At 37.3% G+C, this 18,076-nt stretch overlaps 1 long non-coding RNA gene across 1 annotated transcript; it reads left to right on the top strand.

Annotated features, from left to right (window-relative positions):
• Positions 1 to 10,262: 10,262 nt before the first annotated feature.
• On the top strand, positions 10,263 to 17,816 carry LOC148728062 (uncharacterized). The gene is made up of 4 exons (XR_015988952.1): positions 10,263 to 11,760; positions 15,906 to 16,007; positions 16,745 to 17,365; positions 17,535 to 17,816. It is a non-coding gene; the product is annotated as an uncharacterized LOC148728062 (long non-coding RNA).
• Positions 17,817 to 18,076: the final 260 nt, after the last annotated feature.

The raw sequence follows: 18,076 nt of genomic DNA, 5'->3' as shown, positions 1-18,076 counted from the left end.
CACAGACATCTTGAATACTAGCTTTAAGACCTTCGTAGAAAAAAATTTTGACCATTCAGACATGTGATCATTTTGATGACTTAGCACGCTTTCCTCTTGCGTTGAATACCGAGGGTTTTTTTTTGTCTCCAAAGTAGACGCAAAGACTGCCCGAGGGCTAATAAAGCTACACACTGTACAAGCTGAAGCTACACTCTGTACAAGCTACTTCACACGCTTTAATTCTACGCTTTTAATGGGTTTGATTAGCATATAAATTAAGAGACCTATGCACCTGATCACAGCAAGAGATCTGTGTCATTCACGCAGAAAGAAAACGTGGCAAAACAAAGATGTTATTGGCAAAACAATTGCAATTACTGAAAAGGTCATTTAACACCCTTGAACTTGCTTTAAATACCCAGAGTTAATTACCTGAAATACCTAACCGGAAAACACGATTCATCCGGGGTGGCTAATGTAATTCTTTATTTGGAAACATCGACTCCGCCTCGTTGCATCTTTTTGTTGATCTTACTGCCCTTGAAGTGAAGGCTAGACATCCTAAGTGATACATATTGTGGGAATTCGCGGCACAAGACGGTCCGTTAAGACAATTTCGAGCAAGTTCCTTGAATTCTTGCAGATATACTATGCCTTTCTCTCAAGAGTGGTTCAGCGCAGCATGCTTTATGTTTCTTCTCTGTATCCTATATTACATGAGACTGTTAGGCCGAGCTGTTCAGCTTCAAGAGCAGCAAGGAAACAATCGACAACAGACTTTACCAGGGACGAGGCAAAATCACAGAAGAAGTGAAGATCACCAAAATATTGAGGTCGTTACTAATAGAAGATACCCTAGAGAACACGATGAACGCCAAAGCTAGGTAAGTCGACTCCTTTTTTTACGGAAGGAAAGCAGTTAAGGTTTTCTGATGATTAGTTAATCCCTGCTATATCTTTATTTCCTGCAGTGTTGGGAGGAAACAGTTGTGCACAGTGGAGCAAGTGCTTCCCTTGTGGTTTTTCAAGGACTGAGGAATTAACTCAAACGGCAAAATAGTTCATTTCGTAGTACAACCGTACTGAAATGTTTTGGTAAATTTTGATTGTCTTTCTCTCAGAGAAACATCGGTACATTTTTTTTTAGTCTGAATTTTCAACTGTAAACTTTATTTCATATTGTATTATACTGGACAGAAACTGGATAAAACCGAGAAGGTGAATCAGCATGTAAGAAGAAACGTTTTCAATGTTTTTAGCTTTACGAAATGAGCGTCGGAAGCTGAATTATCCCATGTTCAAGTGAGGGTAGAAAGAGCTATTTCCGTTTAGCACACAAGGGTTTTTTTGATAACATTATTATCTTTGTCACATAGATGTATATAACTTAACTGAAGGATAAAACTTGTCACGATGCATGTAGTTCGGAGACCATTTTCATGCATCATGCCAAACTTTGCGAAGTTTGGCCTGAAGTCGAAGTTACAAACGCAGATGCTTCGCTTGAAAGTCGGAGCGCTGGCAAAAAATAGCTGAACCGTATTTTTCGGGCTTATGTTGCAAAGTAAATAAATTTGCGTGTTGTTGATTAAGGCTTTGATCTAATTCGAACGTATCCGCAATAACGAAACTACTGAGAGCGTATGCTAATCGATTAATGCATTGAAGCGTGGCTTTTCCAAAGTTAAATGGTTATTATAGACTTTTCTCTAGTGCTAAACTTTTGTTTGTTGAGCAGAACGCCAAAAGCGCCTTTTTTTTTACTGAGGAAAAACTTTGCTACAGAACATGATGAACGCCAAGGCTGATACAGTATTGTTTTTTTTGTTCAGAGCAGAAGAGAAAATGACCCTCACGAACAGTCTCTCTCGTCGTGTTGGACATACTTTTGACTTTTTTCGGTATTGTTTTCAGTTTCCTGTGCAGAAAAATAGAAGAAGTCGCATTTTGTCTGACATGGTGCCACAGGAAAATGTGTTTAACCGTAGCCGAGGGCGGTAAACAGTACCTGATTGTTGTCCTTGAAATTTGACTTATTCCATTTTTGCACTGATAATTGTTATTTAAACGAATATTTCTGGAGAGATATGATCAATCCTTAGAAATACTAGATTTTTAATGATTCAAAGTAATAACAAAACTGCTTCAGGGAACAGGACTGGTGCACTGATGTATGGCCAGAAACTGCCATATATAATAATAATAGTAATAATAACAATAATAATAATAATAATAATAATAATAATAATTCTAAACATGTCAGCTGGCCACGTCCTAGACGCCCAGCTTTCGTGTATATAGGTTCTGGCATCCAGACGTTTTAATTGCCATAATAATAATAATAATAATAATAATAATAATAATAATAATAATATATATCGATTTCTAGAGCGCATTTCCGTGGAATGCTCTAATGCCCTTTACAAAACTGTGCGGGGGACTTTTCCAGACTGCTAGGCGGCAGTTTACAATAAATAAAGAAGAAATTTTACAGATGCCCCCTCCCCCAGGCCCAGTAACCAGGCCAGACCACATCGCAGTAATCTCGTGATGTGGGTTTTTCAACGTTCCCTGCCGAAATTAACTAATTGATAGATGCAGGAGACGGGACCTCCGGCTTTACGTCCTATCCGAGAAGACGAAGCAATGTGAGTGAAACGTCTTGCTTAAGGACACAACGTCAAGCCCCGGCCAGGACTTGAACCTGGGCCGTCTGACCCAGAGTCCAGCGCACTGACCACTGGACTACTCACGCCTCACATATGAAGTTTTTGCCCCGGCATATCAGATGATTCACATAGGAAGAAACCGATACTTACATACACTAACGGTTTTGATCTAAACTAGAATGCTGGCAAACTTTTTGTTTTTCAGACTGTGACGACTTTTCTTTTCTGCGTCTCAATTTTTATGTCTTTGATGCTGAACACCTGAAAAAATTTTTATTAATACAGCTGATAGCGGTTATTGATCTGAGGCAACTATCCAGCACTAAGCACTTTTGAACTCGCCATGAAGAGCGAAACGGGCTACAAACACCCACGCACTTTAAGGGACTTTGATTTCTATCGTGACCAATTCGCCACCAAAGCTTTTTTTCTGTTTGAAACAACTCGGAAGTTATCCCTATTGTCAAATCATCTGTGGTTTTCCTACTTTCATAAAAAAAGGATGAGGTACTTCGTAAGGTACTTCGTACTTCACAGGAAGTTTGTGCGGAGGAAATTTTATGTACCAGAATGAAATTTTTCCTTATCTCTTTTTTCTTTTTGATTAATAAAGGAGGATAGACAGTTTTGACAAGACTGAAAACAGACTATTCCTGACAAGTTTTTCTCGTTTGCCTTATAGTTTTGATCCAAGCTTACGCTGGAAGTGAATATTTCAACCTTTGTGCGACATTTAATGCTCAAAACTTTGCGTACTTGCTCAATCCCCATGTATCTGCTCCTTAGCCCTGTTGTTTCATTTCTAATGCACGAGGATGTGAAGAATGAGTTCGACCGATAAATCTAAGTTTATTTAGGAAGCGAAACCGATTTAAAAATATTTAAAAATCCACCGGGCGAGACGAAAGGGCAATATCATCTGATAGTATTCCGCTAAAAAGCCATTTTGCCATATAAGAGCAACAGAAAGGGCAAATATATTACGCCGGCAAAGGATAAGAACAAAAACCGCAGCAACAAAATCAGACGGCAGCACTAAACAATCCAAACTTTTGATTTTAATGTCCGCTATAGGCTTAAGTATTTAAACGACAATGTTTTAGTAAAACAGATATTTATTGTATGTCACTTAATGGTTTCTTTTGTGTTGATTTTTGTCTTACAAGCGCACCCTAATGCGCGATCGATACGATCCTCAAATTTCTGCGTGTATTATCTGAATGCATTTAAATAAGTGCATTCAGTCAACCGATTGTCAATGCGTATGTTAAATTTTATGCAATGAATGGCTTGAACCCGGGGGTAACATGTGAAGGTGTAGTCTGATCGTCCGGGTGAGTGTAGTCCTGAGAAGGACTGTTGTCGGTGGTAGTGACTGACGTTTCGACAACCTGTGCGGAAATTTATCATCAGAGTCGAGGGTAAATTTTATGTTCCAAAAGTTTACAGTTGAATTTATTGAATATAAAAGATATAAACAGTAGGACTTTTTAAACCTCACAATAAACTAACAACTCTTCGAACTTAAGACAACTTCTAATCAGTCTGTATAACTGATTGAAAGAAACCTTTATCAACTCCAAGTCCATGGATCCTTGGACTACATGCAACAATTTTCTGTAGAATATTCTAAATGAAAATCATATTAGTATGCAAGTACATCTGGAAATATTGCTGTTCGCCCATCCTCTCCGCAAAGCACTCAATGTTATCAAATGCGACAAACAATCAAAGACAAGTTCATTCGTAAGGCAAAAAAATCATGGCAACAACGCTGGATCTAAAAACTATCAAGCTTCATGGGAATTTTACAACAAATTCTTCCACATTTTCCGTACTAATCGCCCCCAACATTCAGAATTCTTGAAAAAGATGCATGGTTTTCTGTAGATTTTATTCGGAATACATGCGTTAGCAAGAGGAACACGCTTCACGCTGAGCCAAACAATTACTTGTATGAAAAACTCTTTCCATTTTGATTAGGAAATAAAGTATCACCAAGAGTACTGTGACACAAAGAAGACACTCAGCAGAATTCTTGAATAAGATGCATGGTTTTCTATAGATTTTACTCGGAATACGTGCGTTAGCAAGAGGAACACGCTTCACGCTGAGCCAAAATTCGTTCCACTCAGCAGTGCGGTAAATGAATTGAAGCAAATAAAGAATCTTTTGCAATTTGTGAAAAAAAAAGGTTGTAACGTCTAAATTCCTGTTGTATTTTCATGGATTTAATAGCAAGATAACTTCAGAAGTAGGTTCCCCACAAAGTTTATTGTTTGGACCACATACAATGGAATATTGAGGAATACATATTTCTATATTACCTTCGTGATACTCAAAGGCCAAGAACCACAATTAATGTTATCGTACAATAATCGTCTATGTAAACTTCAGTTTATCACATATTTTAACTTTGCTTTAAACACCCATACAATGAGTCAAAAGCGCGGTGAACTTAAACAGCTATAACTCAGTAGGTCAGTATCATTCTAAAAAAACTAAAGGAAAGCTTCACGCAGTGATAAACGTCGATGTATCTAAGAGAAATGTAAGCGAATTTACAATCATTATGATTATATACTCAAATTATTGAAAAACCTGGCTTCCGACTTGTCTCTGTTTCTTCTGTTTATCCAGTTATCGATCAATTAACTGAAAATTTTAATCCTATAGCACCGTGTAACAACTACGGTAAATAAAACAACAATTAGAAGAGATAAAGAAGTTCAAGTGAAAAGTCTCAGTTGCCGTAGATTTCCGGCTTCAAAATGTCCACTAACAACGGCCTCTCAATTTCTTCCTCTTTTCAAGACTTGAGGAGGAAAAAAGAAGACATGTTTAACGAAGATTTTTCCTACAGAGAATCGGTAAGAGAACTTTTATTTTACAACTTTAGCTCATTCGAATTTTGGAAAGCTATGTTACGCATAGAGAGACTCTGAACGAAAAACTAAAACAGCAGTCATTACTCAAACCTACCGTTCATGTGTCCAGTAGGAAAGTTTCTTTGTGGTCGGATACTGGGATTTTCACTCTCTCCCGCCCTGATTCTCTCTCCGTTTCTGTTCAACTCCCATCTCCTTACAGATCCACGAAGTTCATTCTTCTCCGCCGGTTTCCTCGTGGACAAAGTTGACTTCGTTCCATTTTGATCAGGAAAAACAAGATCATCACTAACAGCACAATCACACAGAGTGTGCTAAAAAATTCGTGAATTTGAAGCATGGCTGTTCAAATGATTTCCTGCTAAAAGGCAGGCTGGCAGAAAAAAAAAACAATCTGTATGCCGGCTAAACGGTACCGTGAGTCTAACTTAAAATTGGCCCGATTAATGACAGATTTTCAGCTGCACCTTAACTAAATAGGTAAAATACCGAATCCCTGCCGATAAGATCAAGCAGTGATATATTGTTCAATTATTGTCTACTTTTTGCAAAAAGCAAAACATTCACGGTTTGAAAGCTTAACTGAAGCTTTAAAAAACGTCATGTCCGTCTAGTATTTGGTTAATTTAGCTTTACAAAATGACAGTCGATATCATTATCTCATGTTCAAACGTGGTGATTTACTGAAGAGCTATTCCCGTTAATTAAGATTTTGTTAGTTATGGCAGAGCCACTCGAAGGCCTCTCTTTCAACTTTGCCTTATTGTTTATTCACCGCTATATTTTCTTTATGATGATGTAACGCTCGCTGTATCCTGCAACAGACGAAATGCCTGCTCCTGAAGCTGTGTGTTCAATAAGATAAGTCACAAAATATTTTATATTCGTTTCAGGGTGATAAGAGTAAAACTAAACTTTTTTGCCTGCATATTTGCAGTTTAAAAACAATTATTCCTGGAGAGAAACGGATCCGGAGATGTTGACTAAAGAGAGAATACGCTGGCTATGAGCACCTCGGTATCACTAGTCGTAGTCTGAGGAGACGCGAAAAGAAACTGCTTAAATGTAGAATTCATCGAATTCATTAGTATGGTGTTTCACGCTGGAATCTACTCCCAATTGTAAAGACTGTTATTTAGTTTTCATTGATTTGCAAGAGTGAGTTAAAATTAACATTCCTTCTATTTTAGGTTGTAAGTTGATTGAGCTAGTCGGTGTTTGTACCGAAATAAAGTTTCATGTAAGCGTAAGCACGGGCAATCGATCGGGTAACTTTGGCGGCTTAAGCTTTTCCGTTGTTTAAATTGGCCGCCTATTCTGTTCAAAAAAAAGACAAGGATTGTTTTATGAGAAATCTACGCTTTGGTCTTCTTACGAGAATGCTTTTATCATACTCGATCCGTCACAGGAGAGATTCGATTCACTGTTCAACTAGTACGTATAAGCAAATTTGATGCGATGATGTGGCGTTTACTAGCGTTGCAAATATTATGCAAAGATCATGCGATCTTTGCCACTGAGCAAAACTGAGCAAATTTAGACAAAAGTGAAATGTTTCTTACATTTGCTCAACATTTGTTACTCAGGCAAATCCATTTTCCTTCGATAAATCAAACAATGAAATTTGACAATTTAATCACAAGTCAGGCGGTTCCGTAACCGCCTGATTGGCCATAACAATTTGGTTCAATGTCTTCTTTCGAGGGAATAAAAATGTTGCCGGATGAATAGAAAACCGATGACAATATGTTTTTTTAGCTTTTATTTGAGGTGTTCACCATTCCATAGTTCACGATCCTGCTATAATGCTGGCAGAAGCTAATCGCGTGATGAAGTCATACGGATATATATTTTTAATAAAAAAGGACCTTTGACACGTTGTTTTATTTACACTCCCGAGATGCGTCGAAATTTGTTAAGTGCAACGAACAAAGTGCCGGAGGCTTCAAGTTATACTGAGTAATTTGGCCTTGGTTGATGTCAAACTTACAATAGGCAGATGACTTGTATATTTTATTAAGAGACCTACTGGAACCGCTTTTTATTGACGAAAACATGATTTCCCCTCGACAATCCGGCATTAACATGATATCGTGACTCCTCCTTTGTTATGATTGTCTTATTTCAAAGACCCACGGCGGGCTTTACATGATTAATATCAGTATCAGAAATCGCTGCACAAGACAGTCCATTCAGACAATTTATTTCGCGTAGGTTCCTTACTTCCTGTCATCAAACTGTTTTTGGAAGCCATGCTTTTCTCTCAAGAGTTGTTCAACGCAGCATGTTTGATGTTTTTACTATGGATCCTATTTTACATGAGACTCATGGTTAAGCAGAGCTGTTCCGAGCGCAGCAAGGAAACAATCGACAACAGACTATAACAGCGAGGAGGCAAAATTAACGGCAAAATCCGATGAGAAATGAAGGACACCAAAATATTGAGAATGGAGAACACCAAAATATTGAGGTCGTTAGTAATAGAAGATACTCTGAAGAGCAAGATGAAGACCAAAGTTAGGAAAGTCCATTTTTGTTTTAATCATTCTTTTTACTCATTTCTTAAACTGAAATAACAACAATTAAGGTTTCCTTTTAATCGATTAATACCTATTACAGTTTTGCTTCCACTGTTCAAAGGAAAGAGTTAAGCACATTAGAATAAGCATTTGCATTGGAGTTTTCACCTAACTTTATTTAGAGGAGCTCATTAAACAGTCTCTGTGATATGTTGGATAACCTCAAACAGCTTCAAACAATTGTGTAAATCTGCTCTTCTCTTCAGTGCACAAGAACTGAAAAAGTAAACAAGTTCTGAGGCCGTTTTCTGTCTATTTTCTGGCTCTTTTAGATAAAGGAAGAAGGAAGGATTTTCTTGCGGGTTTTTTTTTTTTTCTTTTTCATACGGTTGTGGAAGGACTGAGGAATATTGTGTAGCGGAAGGTAATTCATTATGTGGATCAGTCAACCGTATTGGAATGCTCTTAGCTGATTTGATTATCGTTTTCCCTGGAAAAGATTTGGACATTTGTTCAATTGTACACGTTATTTCATAACTACAGACAAAATGATTGGCCAATGGAGGGTCGAATAAAGCTCTAAGTTAATTTAGTTTTAGAACTTATAAATTACCCACTATTCTACTCGACCGCCTACCAGAAAGAAGTGTAAACTACTGCATTATACTGGTTGGACTCTAGATAAACGAAGGTGAGTAAGTTTGTAACAAGAAAAACTAAGTCAGTTTTAATGTTTAGGCTTTGCACACGAGAGAATCCTTTCTTGCTCTTACCAACCATTTTCAGTGGAATGCTATTAGCCCTGACTTTTTCCCTATACATTTTTTATCAATCGGAATCTACACTAATTTCTAATTTCATAGCTACAAATAAAATTATTGACAAATTTAGGGTTGATATAGCTTTTGACAGCCAGTATTTAGTTAATTTAGTTTGAGAAATGATATGTTAACTTAAGCCCTTTGAATAGTATAACCTTTGTAAATATATCTTATTTGGGGAGCTGAAATATGATAGAGTGGAAAGTATTTCAACTCACCAAACTTTCCAAAGTTTCGCCTGAAGTGGAAGTCACAAACGCATGATGTTTCGTGAAAGATTGGAGCTTTGGCAAAATTCTTAAGTTGGATGTTTTATCGTACGGTTGCCTGCCAGCTTAGGGTCCCTCGGCAGGTCAACTTCCTAGACGTTCCTATATTCGTGGTCACAAAAGGCTATTTCAATAGGCAGTCTCTGATAGCGCTCCGATGTATTTTGGTTAAAAAAATCAATTTCTTTCAAACTTTGCCCATAAATCTGTATTAGTTTAAAAGTAATCTAAACCACCTTGGTTTTTCGAAATATTGTAAAATAATTTAAAGTTTTTCCGAGCGAAAATCGCTTCAGCGCTCAAAGGCCCGTCTGAACAGCGCCGATTTTCAAAAATGACACAAATTGAATTACTCGTCTTTTCACAAAAACCTTTTCTGAGGATCTTCTTTTACTTTGCACATTTAGACCGATCCTTTGTGGGAAAAAATCACAGAAGTTTTTCTTTTGTAACGATTTTACACTAAAAATTACTTTTCTCTTTGACACCTACTTTGCCTTTCCCGCCTTAATTTGAAAAGGTAGTCAGTCGTCGTAGAGTGAAATGTAATCTTTTTTTTTTTTTCGTGCCTGATTAATCTTTGATAAAAGGGGTTCCTTTTTATGGCTCTTAATTACCTATGTTGAGCCATGTGACAAAAAATGTTTTTCTCCCTCTAAATAACCTCCTCAGGGGCCTCACATAAACAAAAATGACTTGTTGAAAAATAACTATTATTTTAATTTCCCTTCATTTGTAAAACGTTAAAAACAAGGTAGAGGAGACAAGACAAACAATAGAGCTCACTTGTAGCTTGCCGCAGAGCACCAAATAAGTCACAATAGGGGTCAGCTTAAAAGTTTGAAAAGGATGCAAGCTGGATAGACCAATTTTATGAGAACTGTTCGAAATTGAACCGAATATTATTTCTTTGGCACGCATACAGGCTTCTTATAAACACTGCGCTTATGGCATTAGCAATATATAGATTTATATTTATATGTTGAGTAGAAAATTACGACGACTACGCTTTTATCCCTACAAGTTTTTTTCGTGATTGCTCACTCATCAGGGGATTTTATAATAAAATCGCAATAAAATCCCCTGATGAGTGAGCAATCACGAAACAGGCTTGTAGGGATAAAAATGTAGTCGTCATATTTTTCTACTCGACATGTATTGCGCTCTACTTTTATGTATCGAGCACTGCCATACGGAAAAATCGAAACGCAGGCTTCCTAAATTTATATCTATGTATAAATGTATTTGGAAAAATTTGCGCTCGGTGTGTATACATTTGCTAATAGTTCTTTCAGTGCTCAAATTTCGGTTCAATTTTGAACAGTTTTGTGATAGTCTGATGTTACTTTGTTGCTTAAAGTTTTAAATTCCTAATTCATATTTTAAATCCGTTGGCTATCGGTGCCACAACTGAGTACTGAGATAAACGTGCTCCAAAAATTTGAACAGCACACTTTTGAGTAACTGATTGGCACACTTCAATCTGCTGTTTACTTAAGCTCTATTTTGATAAAACAGTTTTTCAGAAATCACTTTTGGGATATATTGCATCAATTTAGCTTCTTGTTCAATTCTCTTCATTCCTCAAACAATTAACCATGCTTCTTATACTTCAGGAATTCTTTAGTTTATTTGTACCATTTTACTGCTAACGACCCTCTGTGTATCGATCAAATTAAACACAGCTGTGCTTCAAAGGGAACCCTTGGAAAATGATCGATATCGAGCACTCGCCAGAAGACCTGAAGTAATCAGAAACGGACGGAGAGTCTGGCTACGAGGAAGCGAAAATTATAGTGTTCGACTGAGGAAAAGTGTGCCACTGAACACGATCATAAACGTCAAGGCTGATACAGAATTTTGTTTTGTTTAATTTATTATAAACTGGAGAGGAAACTCTAGTCGTCAAAAAAACTTTGTTTCGTTTTATTCTGCACAGCATGTTTATCAGTCCTCATAATATTCCCCCATCATTTCAAGGAACAGTCTCTCTCGTCGAGTTAGACATCTAAAGTTCTGACCTTTGGTGGTATTGTTGTTTTTTTTTTCCCTTCGCAGACACGAGGGAAGAATAAGTCGTCCTTTCTCTTACGTGGTACCGAAGGGAAATGTGTTTAACACTGACTGTAATCGCTAGGTGGAAATTTGTGAAGTGCAACGAGTAAAATGGCCTTGATTAATATGAAACTTAAATTAGGCAGTGGACCAATGTATTGTATCAAGTGACCTGCTGAAACCGCTTTTTAAAATCATTACTTTACGTGACATTTATAATTGATTGTCTTATTTTAGACACACACGACGCGCTCTACAAGATTCAGTCCATTCAGACAATTTCGTACAGGTGCTCTTCTTCCTGCTATTAAACTGTTTTTGAAAACCATGTGTTTCTCTCAAGAGTTGTTCGATGTGGCATGTTTGATGTTTCTTCTTTGGATCTTGTTTTACATGAGACTGTTAAGCAGAGCTGTTCAGGCTCTAGAGCATCAAGGGAACGATCGACGATAGACTACATCAGCGACGAGGCAAGATCCAATGAGAAAGAGCACCAAAATATTGAGGTGGTTACTAATAGAAGATGCCCTGAAGAGCACGATGAACGCCAAAGTTAGGTAAGTCTTTTTTTTGTTTTAATCATTCTCCAGTTTTTCCTCATTCCGTAAACGGAAATGAAAGTTTCTTCGTAATTGATTAATACCTATTATAGTGTGCTTCCAGTGTTCAAAAGAAAGAGTTAAGCACACTTAGGCGTTCGCACATCTTTAATACCGTGGATTCTAAGCTTTCTGTCTAACCGCCGACAACGCGTTACTGGTTAGCTGGCTCGATTTCTGACTGGCTTCCAATATCTGCCGGCGTTTCCCAGGGAACAAAACTTAGCCCAATATTGTTTCTGGTAATGATCAACAACTTGAATATCTCAGATCCCGAATCCTGTGCTTGGAAGTATGTTGATGATGTAACGTTGTCCGAAGGACTTGTAAGGAACAGCAACTCAACCATCCAAACCAGTCTCTATCCCTTTCCCTCTTGGAGCTCTAGTAACTGGATGAAACTCAACGCTAAAAAGTGCAAAGAAATGCGGATTTGTTTCTTAAAGGACCCCATAGAATTCTCTCATTTGAACATCGACGATCAACAATTAGAGCTTGTAACTTCATATAAAGTACTTGGTTTGGTGATTCAGAATACTTTAAAATGGAACAATCATATTGAATATATAGTCCCCAAAGACTCTAAACACCTTCACATACTCCGAACACTCCGTCGAGGGGGCGTTGAGATTAATGATCTAATTACTATCTATACTGTTTTGATAAGATCTTTACTAGAATATTGCTGTGTAGTATATGGCACCACGCCCTACCCTCCTATCTCTCAAAGGAATTAGAACGCATACAGAAACGTGCTGCTAAAATTATAGCCCCAGCGTTTACTTATTTACAAGCTCTTCAGTTTTTAAACCTAAGAGCATTAGATGAAAGATGTAGGGAACTTTGTCTTAAATCTCTTGAAAAGATCTCAAGAGGAGGTCTTCTTGTTAAAAAAATCTCCCAGTGACAAGTCAGCACATGCATCACTATCAAACGCGACGCGCTAGCAAACATATATTGCCTAAACGCAGGACAGAAAGACTGCGTCGTAGTTTTTTCCCAAATACTAGCCTAGCTTTTAATAACTATTAGGCTTTTAGACTATATATACGCCCATTCAACTTGTATAAGCATAAACTTATTTGTAATTTTATTATAAAACCCATTGTAACCCAGTCCCTCTTTCATCAACTTTTGTAATTTTCCATGGTCGTATGATTGTAACCACATTGTAATTCAGATTAGCTGCGATGATGGTGGAATTAAACTTTTTTTTCTTCTTTCTTTCTTCTTCTTCTTTCTAACCGAAGACTGGCCGGAAAAACCACAAAAGATGTTTAATTACTTGCGAGCGAGCTCAAAGACTTATCTTCGTGCGTGTTCATGTGTAAAGCCATAAGAACCAGATTATTAGCCACAAAAATTAGTCTATCGGATTGTTATTTTTGTTTACACAGCAGAACAAAGAATATTCTCTTGAGACGTAACTGTGGCGGGCGCAATTCACATAAGCTATTTTTAATGCAACACTCGACAATTAGCTAATCAGGCTTTCATGCACTCTCTAAGTGGCCCATAAGATTGTTGTGGAAAGTTCATCAACATGAAGTGCCAGAAGCTTCCTGGCTGTCTCTTTTGGATCATGATTGTTGAGCGACGAAAATCAGTGCTACTTTTTACTTCTATGTCATGGAATCAATTTCAATCCAGCAGTCAGTTTTCTTTGGCAAGAATAAGATCTGTCAAAATCTATAAAATAGAGATAACCCTCTATAGCGTTTGCGGTGACCAAAAATCTAGATTCTCAAGAGCAAGGGCCGGGGGCGTCGCTCCAAAACGAGGTTAACGAGGTTTTTGGGGACAATTTTTACAGATCGAGATAACAAGCCAAAGTTGACAGTTTGCACAAATCTTTATTCTTGAAAGGCAATCGACCACGAACCACAATCAACGATGAAATCACGATTAATCTCACAATCAATCAATCTATCGATCGTAAACTGAAAAGAACAACACAACGAAGTTCTATCAATTTAATGAAATGTCGCGGAATACATAATCAGAGAATCGCGGGTAAAAAACTGGGCCCCGACGTCGATAACGAGATTAAAATGACACTGAAACAATGCAAATAAAACAGAACAAAAGTTGCGATACAAACTGCAAGAATTTTAGTGGCCGATTAACAGCCCACTATTTTTATCTAAATGGTGGGCGTTCACTTGCATTTGGTACAATTTTGGCTTTTAAATCTTAAATCAACAGAGAATACGGCAATACAACGGAATATCTGTTCGTATATTGTCGCCCAACACTGAAAAGACTAGACTAGAAAAACAAAGTTACAAAGGTACTCACATATCGGTCCCGCTTCTGCCAGAGGTTGAGAAAACGATAGGGCGAAAGTTTACCAAAACTACTCAAAAACTTACGAAGAACTGATTAAAGGGACGCTAAACTCGCCTTTTATATGCGCGTGGTGACGCTGAAGGGTCCGATTACAAAAACCAATAGAAATACAGAAAAACGGATAAACATTGTAATTATGTACGTATCAGAAATGGGCTCCTGGTACGTATCTATGATTTTTCTGAAATTAGTGATCTAATCAATAATCAATTTAAGAATGAGCTTTCTGGCTAATATCCCTAACTTAATTTGGGATTTAATTTGATCTCCCGAAATTAATTATTATTTGGGACTTAATTTGATCTCCCGAAATTAATTTGTCATGATTATCACTGGATCCTTCAAAGCTTTCCATTGCAGTTGAAACGGTTTACATACTGTTTCACTAGTCAATGGACTCTGCTAGTGTATACTTAACATGCGTCCCACCTTCAAAATCGTCAATTCAATCGATGCGCCCATTGGTTTACCGTCTGGAAAGTTGAAACTCTTCTCGATAGTTAAGAAAGACAAAACAAAACTGTTTTGAAGAATTTCGACTACTGTACTAACTATAACTTTTATCAAACTGTCACTAGTGCTGGCTTTTTTGGAGAGGGTGGGGAGACTAGACAAATAGAGAGAAATTCTGACAAAATTTCAAATATTTTCAAGTCATTAAGAGCTCTACGTACACTGTATTGTTTATGACTTGAACACCTGTTTCTTTTTTTAACATTTAGAAAAACAGTCAAATGGGAATCAGGCAAATTATTGTTACTTCCTTACTTTTATATTTGCGATTGTTTCGCGTTATAGTTAATTTGTAAGGGAAACATCCAGCGCTGTAGCGAATGATTGCATGATCCTCAAAGATATGAAATATCGATATCCTGTAAACTCAAATGTTTGCACTCATAAAGATCGGAAGCGAGCGTCAACCATGCGAAATAAAAAATGACAGGTGCCGTTGACCCCCCCTAAATCGAATCTTGAAAACAGTTCGAATCATTAGGAGATGAAAACGACTGACCAGAAATTAGGACTAAAACGGCGGTCGCTGTGCATTTGAAACAAATTTCACTGCCATGTCGAGCAGTCTGGTGAAAAAGGAACTTTTTTCAGAAGAGCTTTTTGAAGATGAGCTGTTGTTTAGTTGCATCCTAGTGCAAGGAAACTTCAACTGGAATGGCAGTCGTTTCGAATAAAGCTAAAAAAGGAAAAAAGAGATTTGAAATTTGCATTTGTGAAAGTAAAAAAGCAAGTAGACATCAATACATTTAAATCTTATAGCGCTATTTCTCACTCCCTAATAGGGCATGACACGAAAACAAAATGAAAAGAAGTGGTGTCTTTACAATTTGCTTCCCGGTTCCGGAGCTATTCAATGAGCCTTTGGTCGCAAATTTTTGCAACGTCTTCACTTTTTTCATGTGGGTGAAACCTAATATTTTGACTTCAGGATCATCTGAAAAAATCCTTTAAATAGTTAAAGTTGTAAAATTTTTAAGCTTTACGATATTTTCTTTTTTGTTTTAAATAATAGTCTTTCCACAACATTTTTTTGTTGATGTTGGATGGCAGCTTGTTCAGCGCTAAATGTTCCTTCTAAAGATATGACGTTCTCATAAGTTCAACCATCCTGTGACATTTTTGGTGTCAAGAATGATTTGCTTTAACAATCTTTGTGTTTTGTTAGTTAACCTAATACAAACCTAAAAAGTGCTGCTGTTTTCTGAGTTCTGAGATCATATCCTACTTATCTCCTCTTTTAGATATGGAAAGAAGTGTTTCCCGCGTGGTTCGACGGGGACTGAAGACTGCTGTGCAAAAGAGATTTTGTTTCATTCAAACAGCGAGAGACAGTTCATTTCATGGTACGACCATGTTGGAATACATTAGCCTATTTTGATTAACTTTCTGCCTGAGAAACATCTGTACATTTGTTTTAGTTTGAAACTTCAATTGTAAACGTTATTTTACGTTGTATTGTATTGGATAAACAACTGATAAAAGGTGAACAGTGTAAGAAGAAACAACAAATTCAACTGGTTAGTTTCGAAAAATAAAATTTAATGCATTGTAGACTCTACTCTACTGAATGCACTTTAGTTTAGGCAGTTTAATAGATATAATGCGCGCAGACATTGCCTGAGTGTTTAAAGTAGTATTAAAGTGGCAGATGAAGTTTGCGTAAGTGATTATTGAATGCTAAAATTAATTTTTTCCTTCCAGTAAACAGCTTGAGGGCTCTCTGACAAAAGTCGTGGAACGCTTACTTTAATTATTTGATGGGGAAGTGACGCATTCTACTAGCTCATTAGTACTAGAAACCTCATCAGGCTTTTCAAAGTATTGTATTTGAATTCATGGCCTATCCATTATCCATATTGACAACGAACTTCGAATCGTTGAAATAACCCGTAATCATGTTTCGTGTTTAACAAAATTAAAAGTTAAAAGTTAAGGGCTCACTCGCACTTAAAAGTTAAGGGCCCACTCGCACTCGCAGACAAGACTAGAATTGTCCCGACAATCCCTAATACTAGCTTCAAGACCTACACCAACTATAAAAAATTTTTTCGTAGAAAAGTGACGTTTTTTGACATTTCAGACATTTAATCGTTTCATGATGAAAGCAAAATATCATCACAGCCCGGCTGACAGCACGCAGACAGTGGTCAGCTGGTTGCAAACAGGGTCACGCCGGATTGTCAAAACAATGGAACACGGAACATTAGCAAACTAATACGATGTACCAGAACAAAAGATGATATCAGGTGTTTTGTTTCATATCACGATGTTTAACGCCCCCACCACACCACTGTTTTCCACTTGATTTTCCGACGGTGCTCATGGCTGTTGGCGTTTGATGATAATCCCCTATTTGGTAACTTCTCTGCCTCGACATCTAAAGTGATTCATATTGGGGGAAGTCGCAGCACAAGACGGTCCGTTTAGACAATTACGAGCAAGTTCCTTGACTTCTTTCAGAAATACCATGCATGTCTCTCAAGAGTGGTTCAACGTAGCATGTTTGATGTTATTTCTTTGCATCATGTTTTACATGAAAATGTTAAGCAGAATTGTTCAGATTCGAGAGCAGCAAGAAAACAACCGACAACAGACTTTACTTGCGATGAGGCAAAATCCGATGAGAAATGAAGAGCAACAGAATATTGAGGTGGTTACTAGTAAAAATTATCCTGAAGAACACTATGAACGCCCAAGTTAGGTAAGTCGATTCCAGTATATTTGAAAAAAAAACTCTTTATTACATTTCTACAACAGAAAGGTAAACAGTAACAATCCTTGTATTCTGTTCAGGTTGATCCAATACAAACCTAAAAAGTGCTGCTTTCTTCTGAGTTCTGAGTTCATTTCCTACTTGTTTCCTCTTTTAGATATGGAAAGAAGAGTTTTCCCGCGTGGTTCTTCGAGGACTGAGGATTTTTCAGTGTAGAAGAAATTTTGTTCAATCCAAACGGCGGGAGACAGTTTATTTCGTAGTACAACCATGTTGGAATACTTTAGAAAATTTTGCTTGACTTTCCCCCTGTGAAACATCGTTACATTCGTTTTAGTCCGAATCTTCAATTGAAAGCGTTTTTTCATACTGTATTTTACTGGATAGATACTTAAAACATATGATCCAGTTGACCAATCAATAATTGCTGTTTAAATCACTCTAGTTCTCCTTTTCTTTTAGTTATCTGCGAAGATAAGAAACAGTGCAAAAGGAAATAGAGAGGCTTTCTTGGAATTTTGCCTTTTCTTTGCGGCTTCTAGGGCAGCACGCCCCAGTACATGTAAATCTTTCTCAAAGCACCAAGAAAGTGACTCAAAGGTTTCCATCACTATAGATTAACAACACTTTGTGATTTCTGTGGAACCAATGAAGGACTTTGTCGAGCACAACTTTACCTTTCCTCGTTCAGAGAAAGCT

The sequence above is a fragment of the Stylophora pistillata genome, chromosome 6, assembly GCF_964205215.1.
Source record: "Stylophora pistillata chromosome 6, jaStyPist1.2, whole genome shotgun sequence".
NCBI lineage: Eukaryota > Metazoa > Cnidaria > Anthozoa > Scleractinia > Pocilloporidae > Stylophora > Stylophora pistillata.
The sequence above is the reverse complement of the archived record's forward strand: the minus strand, read 5'-3'. Positions and strand labels throughout refer to the sequence as shown.